Raw genomic sequence first — 17,538 nt, forward strand, 5'->3', positions numbered from 1 at the left:
GCCCTGGGGACAATCACTGTCAAAACCCCACAGCCCATCCCTGTCCCATGGAGCCATCTAATCTTCCTAGGCACAGCCTTTTCATTTATTTTCTTCTGACCTTTGAGGTTGCCCCTGAACCATCTAAAGAGAATACTTGTTTCTGAGATGCTTAACAAAATAACAGCTCTGTTAAAGTCACGCTTTCAGTTCAACTGCGTTGAGTCACGTAGGCTAAACTTCGAGGCTCCGCAGCTGAGCCCGGGGCCTGCTCAGGCGCCGGGGGCCCTCGGGCTCCTGCGCTGGCCTCCCGGCCTGTCCAGGCTGCCCCGTTCAGTGTGAATGCTGTCCTGTCCTCACAGCTCTGCCCTTGGTGGCCCCCGACCCTTGAGGGGCCGGAGCCACACTGCGGCCTGTGGTGGGGGACGGGCCCCGGGCCTGAGACTATCCTCCTCTCCACCTCCTGCGCAGGGTGACCTTCTGGGGGGCTGGGGCTGTAGCCCGGCGTCGGGCAGAGGGGCTGGCCCATGCCGGCCCCTCAGAGGCTTAGTAGCGCTCAGTCCCTCGGTCGTGGCCCCCTCTTTGTGGCCCCATGGGCTGTAGACTACCAGGACTGTGGCCCACCAGGCTCCTCTGTCCGTGGGATTTTCCAGGCAAGAATACTGGAAGGGGATTGCCATTTCCATCTCCAGGGGATCTTCCCGACCCAGGGATCGAACCTGGGTCCCTGTGTCTCCCGACTGGCAGGCGGATTCTTTACCACTAAGCCTCCTGAGAAGCCCCAAGACATCTGAACTTTTACACTATTACAAGGCGATAATAATTCGTGAAGGTGGCAAGCGGACTCATATCTTGGCTGAGGTGGTCTTTGTGCTAAGTGCTCTTCTTAAAGTGGAGACTTTCCTTCACTGAACTCAGATACTCAGCACAGGAAATGTTTACTCACTACCAAAAGTGCTGAGAGGAGGGCAGTCTGTTAGTAATATCTTAGTTTTCAGCCTGCTCCGCTTCTCCGGCCTGGATCTTCCCCAGTCATCATACTAATGGCTATCAAGTCACCGCTGACCTCTGGCCATCTTGCCCCAGCTCCCATGCTGGCACCATCAGGGTGGCAGGGTTTCTATGGAATACACCAAAAGCCGTGGGCCCCCAGCACCGTGGCGTGGAGGAACCTTGCTTCTCCCAGGCTGGAGTTGCTCCCTAATTCTTCAGGTTGCAGCCAACCTGAGTGAGGGTTTTGCCTCTTCCCTATTCAGCGCTGCAGTGTCCTCTGAGAGCTCTGGGCACCTTGTCCTGTCACTCTTCCTGGCCCCTTCACTTCCAGCCACCAGATCATACTGTTTTTCTCTGCTTTAGCCTGTAAATGCATGATCTAAGAATGGGACCTCCTTTGTATCATAAGGCAGCTTTTTGAATAAGTGTTGTTGAATTCTGTATTTTAATATCATTAAGATTTTTACTCCAATATCCATGCGTGTATTGGTTTGTAGCTTTTCTTCCCCTGCCAGTTTTATTGAGATATAATCGACATACAACCCAAAGTTTACAGTGTAAGCTTTGGACGTATGTACATCTTGTGGCATGATTACTTTAGTTAACATCCATCACCTCTCATAGTTACCAAAATACAAAAAAATTTTCCATGTTGAGAGCATCTAGGACCCTCTCTCTTAGAGACTATCAAATATGTCATAGAGTAACGGTAGCAAAGTTATGGTGTTGTATATTACGTCCCAGGATTTATTTATCTTATAACTGAAAGTTTGTACCTTTTGACCACTTTACCAGTTCCCCTACCCCCACTCTCTGCCTCTAGTGACCACAAATCTGATCTCCTTTTCTGTGGGTGTTTTTTTTTTTTTAAGATTCCACACATAAGTGAGATCATACAGTATTTGTTTTTCTCTGACTTATTTCACTAAGCATAATATCCTCAAGGCCCATCCATGTTGTCACAGAGCCTATAGTTTTCTTTCGTGAACTATCGTGATGTTTTGGTAACAGTGCTACAGTGAATTCATAAGAGAAATTGTGAAGCTTTTCTTCCTTCTCTGGAAGGAAATCAAAGAAAATCAAAACATAGAGGAATTATTTGTTCATTAAAGGTTTGAAGAGACTTGATCTATAAACCCGTTTGGATCTGTAATTTTTTAGGGAGTGGGAGTGAAAGAGATACTGCTCTTTGACAAATTTCTCATCTTTCTCCACAGATACTTATGGGTTTAGTAAGTAGATACATCTACTTTTGAAGTACATTTTAGCAACTTAAACATACAAATATTCCACAATTAAAAATGTAATTGTATGGAATTATGTAAAAGAATTTCAAAAAATTTAAAATTTCTCCTGTATCTGTGATGATTTTTGCTTTTCTATTTTTGGGGATAAGTATTTGTGACTTCCTTGTTGTTTTCCTCATCAATCTAATGGGAGGTGTTGTTCTTTTGTTATTGTAGCTCATCTTTATTTATCTCTTAAAAACATGTCATATAGATTCAGCTTTTTTACCCAATTTGATAAATTTTAATCATGAACTGAATTAATCATATTGATTTAATAACTATTTATTATGCATAATCCTCAAAAGATACCAGAGGATTGTTGTAAAGATTAATTGTTCCATGAACATTAGCACAATTCCAGAAGAATCATAGGTGCTCAACAAAGGTTATTCAATGTAGTAATAGATTATGAATAAGACAGTGTCCCTGTCCATAGAAACAAGACAGTTTTCTTTGATTTTTAATAGGTAAATTCAACATATTCATATTATTGTAATAAGTCTTTTCAAATTTCCATTATCTAACCTTATTTTGTTTTTGTCACACTTTCCCGACTTTTTCCAGATTGAGAAAGTTTCTTTTAATCCTGACTGTTTCTCTTCCTATTGGTTTGGATGTTCTACAACCCACTCATTCATTCAATTATTTGCTCTTTCTTGGATAATCCTTCCTTCACCTTTTATCCCAAATTTTCCTCTGGGATCTTTCCACTATCAGCCACTCACTCAGAGAAGAAATGGGAGCACCAGCTCCAGGGGGTAAATAGTTCCCTCTGATTGTGGAAAAAATGATAAATGACAGATACTTGTAAAGTAGCAGGAAGACAGAGCTGTTGGTTATTTTTTTTTTAATTTGCACTGACTCAAACTTTGAAGGAATGTAAGAGGCTGTGTAGCCCACTCCCTTAAAGATGAAGACATTCACCAGCCACAATCATTCATTCATTCATACACAAAGATGTGCTGAAGACCTGCTATGTACCAGATGTTCATAAGACTTACCTGTCACAAGACAGGTAAGATTTCTTCCATGTGGAGTTTACATTCTTGAGATGGGAGAAAGAAACATCAAGTAAAAAACACTAATTCAGGCTGTAATGAGTTAGCCTGAGAAATAAATTAGATGGTAGAGAGTAGTTGCAGGGGAGAGAGTGGGTAATCATGCCACCTTACAAAAGTTGGTCAAGGAAGGAAGCTTCAGTTCAGAGGAGACAATTTGCTGAGACATGCAGAGAGAAGTCAGCTCTGCTAACAGCCAAACAAAAAGATTTCAGGCAGAGGGCACATGAATTCATGCATATGTTAGTTAACAGAAACTTGTGCATCAGAAGAGTCTGTATGCTAATTTTTAATAAAATTAAAACCTAATTATGCCAGTTAAAAAAAAACAACAACCATTATCCTATATTCTAACTCCCTGAGAACGGACACCTTAAAATGTTTATCTTAAAATGTTGAGCACAAAACTCAGCATCCATAATGAACTAGATAAAAATTGATGTTAATGGTATTAATATATAACAATTTTAAGTTAAATATCTTAAAAATTAAAAAAAAGTCAACTGCCTATGTCCTGTGTTGACAAAAAAACAAAATGCAGCATATAAAAGTTGTGAGTTAAACTTTATCCACAGACCTTACTGAAGACCGTGGCCTGGGAAACAAGGTCAGATACCTCTGAGAAACTGCTCCAAGAGGTAAAAGAGGAGCCAGGATGTCTCTGAACTTTTTTTGCTTGGAAAAAAATGTAGTCAAGCATCAAGAGATTACTGCTAATCATAAGGAACAAACATGTCAAGTTAATGATTTTAGTGCCTTTTTCTGCATGGGGAAATGCAAGACTCTGGGGTCATTTGACATTTTTCCTTAGATATGTATCTAGGAGCCATCCTGAATTCCCCAAAGGCGATTGCAGGGGCTAATGGTTTCATCTTTAAAGCACTGGAATGGCAGGCAACATTTTTTTCTCTACCCCTGGGACAGGAAAGGACTTAGAATATTTGAAGAACGGCAAGGAAGCCTGCAAGTGTGACACATGATAAGCCAAGGGAATCACAAGATGAAGGGAAAAAAAGGTAGAAAAAGGACAAAGTGCAGAGGCCTTGAAGGTTCTAATGCAAGCCTGTGTTTCACTGTGAGTGCAGTGGGAACTCCATGATATGATCCATTTTCATTGTTAAAAAGGTACAGTGAAGAGAATGGTTTGCAGCAGCAGTTCTCATACTTTAGCATGCCTCAGTACCACCTAGGTAAAATATAAATTGCTGGGCCCCACCTCCAGTGTTTCTGAATCAGTAAGTTTGGGGCAAGCCTTGAAATTGTACCTTAAAACAAGTTCTAGGCGCTGAAATGGAGCAGGACTCTATGGTCCTTGCCCCCACATGTCCTTGGCCTTCTGTTTGTCTGTGGAAAACTTCAGCCAAAGAGTAAGTTTAATCAGAGAAGTGAGAACACGAAGAAACAAAGGAAAATAGTCAAAGGAGACTAAATAATAACAGTCCAGTCATTAAGCATAATCAAGGACCTTTTGTTCCTTTTTCAAGGGCTAGAGATAATATTCTGAGCCATATCCTGTGAGCTGTGTTATACAGGCTGAAACCCCTACCAGGTTGAGAAGTTAACTACACGATGACCAGACTGCAGCCAAGACAAGCTGCCACAATTCTGAGAACTGGCTTCAAGAAATGAAAACAAACCCACCCTGGAACTGAAGATTAACGGTTGTTGTTCAGTCACTCAGTTGTGTCCAACTCTTTGCAACCCCATGGAATGCAGCATGCTAGGCTTCCCTGTCCTTCACCATCTCCTAGAGTTTGCCCAAACTCAAGTCCATTGAGTCAGTAATGCCATCTGACCATCTCGTCCTCGTTGTCCCCTTCTGAAGATTAACTGTACTTAAAGCAATCAAGATGACATGATGCTAATTAGATCATTGATGACCAGTTTCAAGATGATTGTCAGAGTTGATCGTGCTGTTTCTGCATGTAGTTCCTCTTTCAGCCTATAAAAGCTTTTACCCACTGATTTGTCAGTGGGAGAATTGGCCTTTGGACAGATATCTGCCCCCTTCACTCCCCCCTACCCCAGTTGCTGTCATTCAAAATAAAGCAAACTTTCCTTTCCAAGATTGCTGGGAGAAATATCAATAACCTCAGATATGCAGATGACATCACCTTTATGGCAGAAAGTGAAGAGCTAAAGAGCCTCTTGATGAAAGTGAAAGAGAAGAGTGAAAAAGTTGGCTTAAAACTCAACATTCAGAAAACTAAGATCATGGCCTCAGGTCCCATCACTTCATGGCAAATAGATGGGAAAACAGTGGAGACATTGACAGACTTTATTTTGGGGGGCTCCAAAATCACTGCAGATGGTGACTGTAGCCATGAAATTAAAAGACACTTGCTCCTTGAAAGAAAAGCTATGGCCAACCTAGACAGCATATTAAAAAGCAAAGATATTACTTTGCCAACAAAGGTCCGTCTAGTCAAAGCTATATTTTTTCTAGTAGTCATGTATGGATGTGAGAGTTGGACTATAAAGAAAGCTGAGCACCGAAGAATCAATGCTTTTGAACTGTGGTGTTGGAGAAGACTCTTGAGAGTTCCTTGGACTGCAAGGAGATCCAACCAGTCCATCCTAAAGGAGATCAGTCCTGAATATTCATTGGAAGGACTGATGCTGAAGCTGAAACCCCAATATTTTGGGAACCTGAAGCGAAGAACTAACTCGTTAGAAAAGACCTTGATGCTGGGAAAGATTGAAGGCAGGAGGAAAGGGGGACGACAGAGGATGAGATGGTTGAATGGCATCACTGACTCATTGGACAGGAGTCTGAGCAAGCTCTGGGAGTTGGTGATGGACAGGGAAGCCAGGCGTGCTGCAGTCCATGGGGTTGCAAAGAGTCGGACATGACTAGTGACTGGACTGACTAACTGAAATTGTTATGTAAACTACATCCTGAACCTATGCACCTGTCAACCTCTAACTCTGCATGAGCCACACTCTGCATCTATTATCTTCTAACTTTATGCAAGTCACATCCTGATGCTTAACTACAGCGCTCTCTCCTCAAACCACCCTTTGCAGTTTGTTTTTCCTTTTTTTCCCGCATTACAGAAAGAAAGTCATAGCGCAACCACAAAGGACAATGGATCCAACTTCCAGACTGCCAGACACAAATTACTGGGCTAACTGACGCCAGCCTATTGAATGTTTTGAAACAATGCAAAAAGAAAGAAGAATACAGGATCCTTACACCTTTGCTCTTTATCTCCAACCTCTGACTTTGAGCCCCAACTATATGACCCCCTTGATTCCCCAAGGAGGGGAGACACAATTCTTGATGCAGGAAGCTACTGCGCTCTCTCCTCTGCTGGCTTGAGGATTAAGGCTATCTTCCTACTTCCTCCAAACTCTTATCTCTGTATTCTCTTATTCAACGCTGGTAGGCAGAGAAAGCCAAGATTTTGGTAGCAGCACCATGGGCTGAATTGTGTCCCTGGCAAATTCACCTGTTGAAGTCATAAGCCCCAGTGTGGTGATATCTGGATGAGGAGTTTTATGGAGGTAATTAGGTTTCAGTGAGGTCGTGAAGGTGGGGGTCCACATGAGGGGATCAGTGCCCTTGTAAGGAGAGATTTCACTTTCAGTGTCTTGTAAGGACACAGGTAGGAGGCAGCTGTCTACAAACCAGGAAGCAAGCCCTTATCAGAACCCAATCATGCTGGCACCTTGATCATGGGCTTCCAGCCTCTTGAATTATGAGGAGTAAATTTCTGTCGTTTGAGCCACCCAGACTGTGGTACTTCGTTATGGCAGCCAAGTTAAGAAGTTAGGTGATGCTGATACTGGGCTGGGGCCACTTGGCAGGGAACTGCTGCTCGGACAGAGACAAGAATAGGTCTATGGAGACAAGTTAGGAGTTATTTCAGGGATCTGGATGAACATGGACACCATGGTACAGCTTCAGTGGAAAGGAAAGTGAGAGGGAATCGGTCAACTGATTTGTGAAAAGCATTTACCATCATATAAACAAGAAGAGTTAATGTATCTCTCAACTAAAATTTTTTCTAAGGATTGCAAAGAAATTCTCTCAAACTTGTTTCAACATTATTCTATTTTTCTTTTAAGTATTTTAAAGTCACAAATACAAATGTTCAGCAGAGAGTCAGACATGAGTGAGTGACTGAGCATACCCACACAAAGTGGTAAAACGGAGAACTGAATGTTTCCTCTGACTTAGGTCACATATGGGCATCATTAGGGCTTCCCAGTTGGTGCTGGTGGTAAAGAACCTACCTGCCAGTGCATAAATCATAAGAGAGGTAGGTTTGATCCCTGGGTCAGGAAGATCCCCTGGAGGAGGGCACGGCAATCCACTCCAGTATTCTTGCTTGGAGAATCCCATGGACAGAGGAGACTGGCAAGCTATGGTCCATGGGGTTGCAAAGAGTTGCATATGACTGAAGTGCCGGCACACACACACATACACACACACACACACACACAGGCAACTTAAGAAAAATGTACAATCCCACTGTGGTGTTGGAGAAGACTCTTGAAAGTCCCTTGGACTGCAAGGAGATACAACTAGTCCATCCTAAAGGAAATCAGTCCTGAATATTCATTGGAAGGACTGATGCTGAAGCTGAAACTCCAATACTTTGGCCTCCTGATGCGAAGAACTGACTCATTGGAAAAGCCCCCGATGCTGGGAAAGATTGAAGGCGGGAGGAGAAGGGGATGACAGAGGATGAGATGATTGGATGGCATCACCAGCTCAGTGGACGTGAGTTTGAGTAAACTGGGAGTTGGTGATGGACAGGGAGGCCTGGTGTGCTGCAGTCCATGGGGTCGCAAAGAGTCAGACACAACTGAGCGACTGAACTGAACTGATAATCCTCATGTCAGCAACATGACAGCATAGGATGTCCCTCCTTTTTGTCCCCCTTAAAAACACCTAATTAGGCCTTCATGTATGAATAAAAACGCCTTGTAGAACTCGTGGGATCCAGCACTATACACCAAGGGACCCAAGAGGACTCTTGCTCACCTATGCATCTGTTAATAGGCAGACAGACTTCAGAAAGGGCTGTGGGACCAGAGGAGCCAGCAAACCTGCCCCAAACCCTCTTGGCTGCGGCCAGGGAAGACGTGGAGAGTGCTAACTTGGGTAAATACCCAGTGATGGGAGAGAATTCTGGCCTTCCAAAAAAAAAAAAAGATTCAGAAAGTGGTTAGGGAAAAAAACATGAGTTTGCACACAGTAAGAGGAACTCTGCCTGTGCTGCTCCTTCTCTAGATGACACAGTGAGGGGCTAAGCTATTCCACGGGGACCTTGCCCAAGGGGGAAGGGAAGTGAGTCTCTGGCTGAGTGCAGAACACAGCTGGAGAAGCCCATTTCTCTCCAGCAGTGTCCCTAGCACTGAGACAGGAATTCCATGACGGGTGGGAGGGAGGAGATCAGGAAAGAGGCAGACCGAAAATACCAAAGGACAGTAAAGGGCTGCAGTTCCTACAGACTGAGCCCAGCACTCCAACAGGAAGCTCGCCCACAAGCCACCAGGAGGACCTTACCTGAGGGTCACCCCACCAGCCTGCAGGCACCCCAAGTGCCCCAGGACTAAAGACACACCACCCCGCACTCTTTAGCTGGCTTGCCTCTGAGGGCAGTGGCGAGACAGTCTGGTAAAATCAGTGCGATCAGAAAAACAGACCAGGAAAAACAGACAAGGGAGAAGCCACAAACTTGAGCTATAGCTCCACCTTCTGGAAAACAAGAAAGATTTCAGCAGTCAGCGGAGTGAGTTGAAAGAACCAGAGACGATCTAAAAGCTTAAGAATCCGGCCATAAAAGAAAGATCTGTGGAGCAGGTAGATCCATACAAAGGCAGAGGGAAAAGCCCAGGTATAACAGGACCAATAAAAAAATACACCCCCTCTGAAGACAACTAGTAATCTTTTGAGAAGTCTTCAAATGCAAAAGCATAAATGCAAAGCTATTAAGGAACACAGAGAATCAAGGAAATGGCACAAAAAATTGACAATAATCCCCCAATAACCGAGCTCAGAGGCACAAGCCCTTGTGATCTAACTGCTGAATAATTAAAACTGGCTGTTCTGACAAAGTCAATGAGCTACAAGAAACAGAAAGACAATTTAAAGATATCAGAAAAAAAAATAAACAAAGTGAGAAATTTAACTAAGAGATATAAAGCATAAAAAAGAACCAACCAGAAATTCTGGAGCTGCAGAATTCAATGAGTGAAATGAAAAATGCAATAGAGAAAATTGGTACCAGAGTAGATCAAAGGGAAAACAGAATAAGTTACCTAGAGGACAGGAACTTTGAAAAAATCACTGCAGATGGTGATTGCAGCCATGAAATTAAAAGACGCTTGCTCCTTGGAAGGAAAGTTATGACCAACCTAGACAGCATACTAAAAAGCAGAGACATTACTTTGCCAACAAAAGTCAAAGCTATGGTTTTTCCAGTGGTCATGTATGGATGTGAGAGTTGGACTATAAAGAAAGCTGAGCACCGAAGAATTGATGCTTTTGAACTGTGGTGTTGGAGAAGACTCTTGAGAGTCCCTTGGACTGCAAGGAGGTCCAACCAGTCGATCCTAAAGGAGATCAGTCCTGGGAGTTCATTGGAAAGACTGATGTTGAAACTGAAACTCCAATACTTTGGCCATGTGATGCAAAGAGATGACTCATTGGAAAAGACCCTGATGCTGGGCAAGATTGAGGGCAGGAGGAGAAGGGGATGACAAAGGATGAGATGGTTGGATGGCATCACTGACTCAATGGACATGGGTTTGGGTGGACTCTGGGAGCTGGTGATGGACAGGGAGTCCATGGGGTTGCATAAAGTCGGATACGACTGAGCGACTGAACTGAACTGAACTAAACTGAGGGGAACAAAGAAGGGTGAATGAAAAAGAGCAAAGAAATCCTACATGATCTATGGGATGCAATGAAACATACAAATATTAGAATAAACAGATTTCTAGGAGAAGAGAAAGAGGAGGCAGGACGATTGTATCAAGAAATAAGAACTTAGATGATGAAAATGCTCTGGAATTAGTTGTGATGTTTGTAATTACTTAGTGATTAAACACTGTACACTTTAAAAGGGAGGAAAAAAAGAAATGATAGCTGAGAACTTCCTGACCCTGAGGAGAGATTTGAACATCTGTATTCATAATGCTATTACCCTTTATCTCAGTGCAAAATGACCCTCTCTCAGACATACCCTAGTGGTCAGCAGTAAAGAATCTGCCTGCAATGCAGGAGACACAGAACACTCAAGTTCAATCTCTGGGTCGGGAAGATCACTGGAGAAGGAAATGGCAATGCACTCCAGTATTCATGCAGGTAAAAATCCCATGGACAAAGGAGCCTCGTGGGCTACAGTCCACGGGGTTGCAGGGAGTCAGACATGACTGAGCAACTGAGTACTCACTCACTCAAGATATATTATAATGAACCTATCAAAAATAAAAGGTAAAGACACCATGGCTGTCATCAAGAAGACAGGACATAAGGCAAGGATATGGAGGAAAGAGAACACTTACGTATTGTTGATGGGAATGTAAATTGGTTATCCAAATAGAAAATGGTGTGGAGGTGTCTCAAAAATTAAAAATAGAATTATCATATGATTCAGGAATCTCACATCTAGGTATATAGCCAAAGAAAATGGAAACAGGATCTCAAGAATATATCAGTACTCACATGTTTATTGCAGTAGTATTCATAATAGCCAACATATGTAAATAACCTAAGTATATGTCAACAGATGGATGGATAAAGATGTGCTGTGTACATGCAATGGAGTACTATTCAGCTTTTAAAAGAAGGAAATCCTGCCATTTGTGACAACATGGGTGGATCTTGAGGGCATTAGGCTAAGTGAAAAGACAGAGAAAGACACATACTTCAAGGCATCACTTACACATGGAATCTACAAGAAAAATCAGACTCATAGAAACAGAATAGAATGGTGGTTGCCAGGGAAATAGGGAGAAGTTATTAAAAGAGTACAAAATTTCAGTTATAAGATGCGTAAGTCTGAGGATCTAATGTCTAATATGGCAACTATAGTTAATAACACTGTACTGTATACTTAAAATTTGCTAAGAGAATAGAACCTAAATGTGCTCTCTTTCTCACACACACACACACATGTACACATACAAAGGGTAAATATGTGGAATGAGGAATGTGTTCGCTAACTCAAAGTGGGGGGGGACCCCTTTCACAATGTGTACATATATAAAATCATGTTGTGTACTTTATCTTACAATTGTGTTTGTCCATTATACCTCAATAAAGCTGAAATATGATAAGTAAAAACCTACTGGGCTGTGCTGTGCTTAGTAGCTCAGTCTTGTCTGACTCTTTACAACCCCATGGACTGTAGTCCATCAAGCTCCTCTGTCCACAGAGATTCTCCAGGCAAGAATACTGGAGTGGATTGCCGTGCCCTCCTCCAGGCGATCTCCCCAACCCAGGGATCGAACCCATGTTTCCTGCATTGCAGGCAGATTCTTTACCGTCTGAGCCACCAGGGAAGCCTTCTACTGAAAAAAAAAGATTAGGGCAACTGAAAACTTAAGTTTCATGACAAATCTACCTTTGTGGGCATGGCTTTGTAGCTCTGGACCGTCTGGCTTCCATATACTTCTCTGCCTTCATCCTTAGCTCTGTTCTTGGATCATCCACACACTGGCTTCCTCCAGTGAATTTCAGTCTCTCTCACTGCAGGGCCCTGGCTTATACCATTCTTCTGCCCAAAATGTTCTGTGTCTCACCATTTTTGGAATTGTTCTTTTCCTCCTTGTTCCCATCAGATACATGAGTAGCTGCTTCCTCTCCCTCTTGGATATATTGAAGAGGGAATATTGGACAGGGTGAAAAATGATCGCTGCCCATCACTTATTCTTCTGTAAGGTATTGGGTTGGCCAAAAAGTTCATTTGGGATTTTCACTTTACTGAAAACTCTAACGAATTTTTTGGTTAACTCGATCATTTTCTTTTAACTTTTCTTTTACACAAAGTAAAACATTGTACATACATATTCCTCAAACCAAATAAAAGAGAAATTCAGCTTCTTAAAGTATAAAACCATAAAGCTGGAAGGTACCTAATCAAAGCTCTTACCAAACCTCCTGGGGTTGATTAAACGCAGCCACAAATTCTTTGTAACAACTCTATCAAGAAGTAGAGTTTGTTTTCCCACATCTTGACTCAGTGTTGGCCCTGTGACTTGCTTTGACTAATAGAATGTGGTGGAATTAATACTGCAGACGTTCTAAGAATAGGTCGTAAAATGCCTCGGTCTGGAAACCTGGCAAGGATGACGGACACGCATGTGGAGAGGGATCTCGGCTGTCATGGCTGGTAGCCATCTCAGTCAAATGAAGCTGGAGGTGTGAGTGAGCCCAGCTGACACCATGTGGAGCAGAAACAAGTTTGCTGAGGAATTGCAGCCTGAGTTGCCAACCCATAGACTTATGAGCAAATAAATGGTGGTTGTTATGACAAGCTCATTCACACAACAGCTGATACACCTTCCTAATCCCAGTTATCCAATAAAGATCTTTTTCCGTCTCACTGGATCATCGGTTAAGTGGTTCTAGAGGAAATATTGTGAAGGCTAGGTAAGACACCTTTAGGTATTCTGTGAGTCACAAAGAACTTACTAGTTTAACAATACTTGCACTGCCATGTAATCAATATGTGCTGGGACAATAAGATGGCCTTGTGAGATTTACGGGAATTTCTACTACGACCTGGTGGCCACAGTTATGAGATAGGCATATGTTACCTGTTACTGAAGTAGATCATTTAACAAACATTATCGGAGTCTGAAGATTTTCTATTCATAGGTGCAGACGCCATGTCAATTGACCTCAATGAGTTATATCATAATCCACAGTCTAGAGGTTAATGTTCACTTCAAGAGTCAATCAGAGGATTTCCCTGGTGGTCCACTGGGAGTGACTAAGACTGCACTCCCAATGCAGCGGGCTCAGCTTCGATGGGAACTAGATCCCCCAGGCTGCAAGTGAAGATTCTGCACGCCACAACGAGGATCAAAGATCCCTCATGCCACAACCACAACCTGGCACGGCCAAATAAAAATAAATAATTTTAAAAAAAAAAGAGTCAGTCAAAGCCAACTCACAAACAAGTGAGACCACAAAGACAGAAACCCCACCACCTGCAGGCTGAAATCTATGCTGTACTGGGCCACGAGTCTCTGTCATGTCCTCTGTATTGTAGGCTACCCGACTAGTCACAGCTGACTTATATCAGATCAGGATCTGACCATCTTGCAACTAAACCTGGAATTGCAACCCTCATCACTGAGTCACTTCTGCTCGCCTCTCCTTTTCTAGACCCCATTTCACAGTGGAAACAATTACAAGGTAAGAGAGTCCCTTTATCCTCTTCCTTTCCTTCTTTTCCTCCCTCCCCGCCTCCACCTCTCCTCTAGCTGAGATCCTTTTACACAAAAGAAGTGTGCCTTTCCAACTTTCGCATGTGCTGACTTTGTTAACCTCACTGTGAACAAACAGAAACTTCTATTGCACTTGTGATCTAGGGCTCTGAAACTTAATTCGGGTCTATTAGCAGAAACTTGATCAAATAGTTTAGTTCCTAAAGCTACCCTCAAAAAACGAACCCTATTAATGAAAAAATGGTCACAAAAAAAGGATGAGGCTGTACCATCTCGAAATGGGCTATGTGCAGGGCCCACAGGTCCATGAAACCCAGTAGGCACAGGGTCTAGGGTCCATGATATTTTTTAGGGACCTGCAAAGATGTTTTAATTTTCATTTCTTTAATACTCAGAAGAAAAATATGTAATATAATAATGTGCATGTGTGCTCAGTCATTCAGTCCTATTAGACTCTTTTGCGACCCCACTGACTGTAGTCCACCAGGCTCCTCTGTCCACAGAATTTTCCAGGCAAGAATACTGGAGTGGACTGTCATTTCCTCCCCCAGGGGTTCTTCCTGGCACAGGGATGGAACCTGCATCTCCTGCATTGGCAGGTGGATTCTTTACCACTGCGCCACCTGGGAAGCCCCTAATATAATAAACTGCATAAAATAATACATCAATTCAGTTCAGTTCAATCACTCAGTTGTGTCCGACTCTTTGCGACCCCATGGACTACAGCATACCAGTCCTCCCTGTCCATCACCAACTCCCAGAGTTTACTCAAACTCATATCCATCGAGTCAGTGATGCCATCCAACTATATCATCCTCTGTCATCCCCTTCTCCTCCTGCCCTCAATCTTTCCCAGCATCAGGGTCTTTTCAAATGAGTCAGCTCTTTGCATCAGGTGGCCAAAGTATTGCACTTTCAGCTTCAACATCAGTCCTTCCAATGAACACCCAGGACTGATCTCCTTTAGGATGGACTGGTTGGATCTCCTAGCAGTCCAAGGGACTCTCAAGAATTTTCTCCAACACCACAGTTCAAAAGCAACAATTCTTTGGCGCTCAGCTTTCTTCACAGTCCAACTCTCACATCCGTACATGACTACTGGAAAATCATAGCTTTGATTAGACAGACCTTTGTTGGCAAAGTAATATCTCTGCTTTTTAATACGCTCCCAAGGTTGGTCATAACTTTTCTTCCAAGGGGCAAGCATCTTTAAATTTCATGGCTGCAGTCATCGTCTGCAGTGATTTTGGAGCCCCCCAAAATAAAGTCTGTCACTGTTTCCACTGTTTTCCCGTGTATTTGCCATGAAGTGATGGGACCAGATGCCATGATCTTAGTTTTCTGAATGTTGAGTTTTAAGCCAACTTTTTCACTCTCCTCTTTCACTTTCATCAAGAAGCTCTTTAGTTCTTTGCTTTCTGCCATAAGGGTGGTGTTATCTGCATAACTGATGTTATTGACGTTTCTGCTGGCAGTCTTGATTCCAGCCTGTGCTTCATCCAGCTTAGCATTTCTGATGATGTACTTTGCATATAAGTTAAATAAGCAGGGTGATAATAAACAGCCTTGATGTACTCCTTCCCAATTTGGAACCAGTCTGTTGTTCCATGTCCAGTTCTGTTGCTTCTTGACCTGCATACAGATTTCTCAGGAGGCAGGTCAGGTGGTCTAGTATTCCCATCTCTTGAAGAATTTTCCACAGTTTGTTGTGATCCACACAGTCAAAGGCTTTTGATATAGTCAATAAAGCAGAAGTAGATGTTTTTCTGGAACTCTCTTGGTTTTTCAATGATCCTATGGATGTTGGCAATTTGATCTCTGGTTCCTCTGCTTTTTCTAAATTCAGCTTGGACATCTGGAAGTTCATGGTTCACATACTGTTGGAGCCTCACTTGGAGAATTTTAAGCATTACTTTGCTAGTGTGTGAGATGAGTGCAATTGTGAAGTAGTTTGAATATTCTTTGGCATTGCCTTTCTTTGGGATTGAAATGAAAACTGACCTTTTCCAGTCCTGTGGCCACTGCTGAGTTTTCCAAATTTGCTGGCATATTGAGTGCAACACTTTCACAGCATCATCTTTTAGGATTTAAAATAGCTCAACTCGAATTCCATCACCTCCACTAGCTTTGTTCGTAGTGATACTTCCTAAGGCCCACTTGACTTCGAATTCCAGGATGTCTGGCTCTAGGTGAGTGATCACACCATCGTGATTATCTGGGTCATGAAGATCTTTTTTGTATAGTTCTTCTGTGTATTCTTGTGGACTTCCCAGGTGGTGCTAGTTGTAAAGAACCCATCTGCCAATGCAGGAGATGAAAGAGATACAGGTTTAATCCCTGGGTCGGGAAGATCCCCTGGAGGAGGAAATGGCAACCCACTCTAGTATTCTTGCCTGGGAAACCCCATGGGCAGGGAGCTTGGCGGGCTACAGTCCATGGGGTCGCAAAGAGTCAGACACCACTGACGTGACTTAGGACGCATACCCGATGTGTATAATATAATGCAATATATATAATCTCAAATTCAGCCTTTATACCAGCTTACTCATAAAATATACTTTAGCATATTTTTATGGAAGCAGGGGTTTATGGGTTCACAAACGTCATAATGAGGCCCTTGCTGTGTGGGGGTGAAACTTAACACCCAGTGAACTTGGTTGTGAGCCTGTTCCATGGCTGGGGCTCAGTTGGAAATGAATTAAGAGCTTTAAACAGAGCTGGGATGTTAAGAAAAGAAGGGGCCTAGGGCAAGTTGTTTCAGAAGAAGCGTGGGCAACCAGTCTACTGGAAAAATAGTAAAAAGTAAATTAGAAACAGCATGAGCAGGAGCAGAATGAGGCTGGTGGTGGGGCATGGGGTGGGAAGCTAGAGTATTTTGTGTTTGGGATAAGAAACTGGGTTCAGAGGAACAAAGGCATATGTGCGTGCTAATTCACTTCAGTCATGTCTGACTCTTTGTGACCCTCTGGTCTGTAGCCCATCAGGCTCCTCTATCCATGGGATTCTCCAGGCAAGAATACTGCAGTGGGTTGGAACTATGACATTAGGTACCAAGTACATGTGGAACTGCCGAATGGGAGCTGTGTTCCTGGAGACAGGGCCCAGGTGAGACAGAAGAGTCCTGTTCTCAGGGTGTGGGGACACCAGAGCCGGGACCCCACTCTGGTTGGGCAGAGACTAAACAGGCCTGCAAAGCATTTCTGTTACTTGTGTTTCACACACACAAAAAAAACAAAAAACAAAAACAGGAAATCACTCCTATTCTCCTGGCGGAAAACCTGTGTGTCTTCATCTGTCACAGATAAGAATGCCATGGCCCTGACTTAGATCCGTCTCATGAGTCCCATTTGATGTGAATAAAGGAAACATATTCTATCAGCCCCAGGGATAAGCAATCCAACCAAAGAGTGCTTTCACAAGTTACAGAAGTATATAAATGTCTTTAAACTATCTCCATTCTTGTAGCAAGCTTTCAAAATTAATGATGCCTGGGAGGAGTAGTTCCAATCTATAAATCCTCCCTGAAGGCAATTAAAATCATCATTCCCTTTAGTTGTTGCATTTTCATCAGTTTCAAAAGATCTTGGATGGAGAAATATATTACCAAGTCTGGATTGACTTCTTTGCAACATGGCATAATGCAGTGACTCTTCAACTTAGGTGTATGTAAGAACCACTTGGATGGTGGGTGTTAAAACAGTAGACTCCCAAGGACCACATCCCTGCTCTGCATTTTAGTTCACTGGATGTAGTTATCTGCATTTTCAACAAAGAAATCTGAGTTGGTTTAGGTGCCAGTGATTGGT

The sequence above is a fragment of the Cervus canadensis genome, chromosome 3 (assembly GCF_019320065.1).
Source record: "Cervus canadensis isolate Bull #8, Minnesota chromosome 3, ASM1932006v1, whole genome shotgun sequence".
NCBI classification, from domain to species: Eukaryota; Metazoa; Chordata; class Mammalia; order Artiodactyla; family Cervidae; genus Cervus; species Cervus canadensis.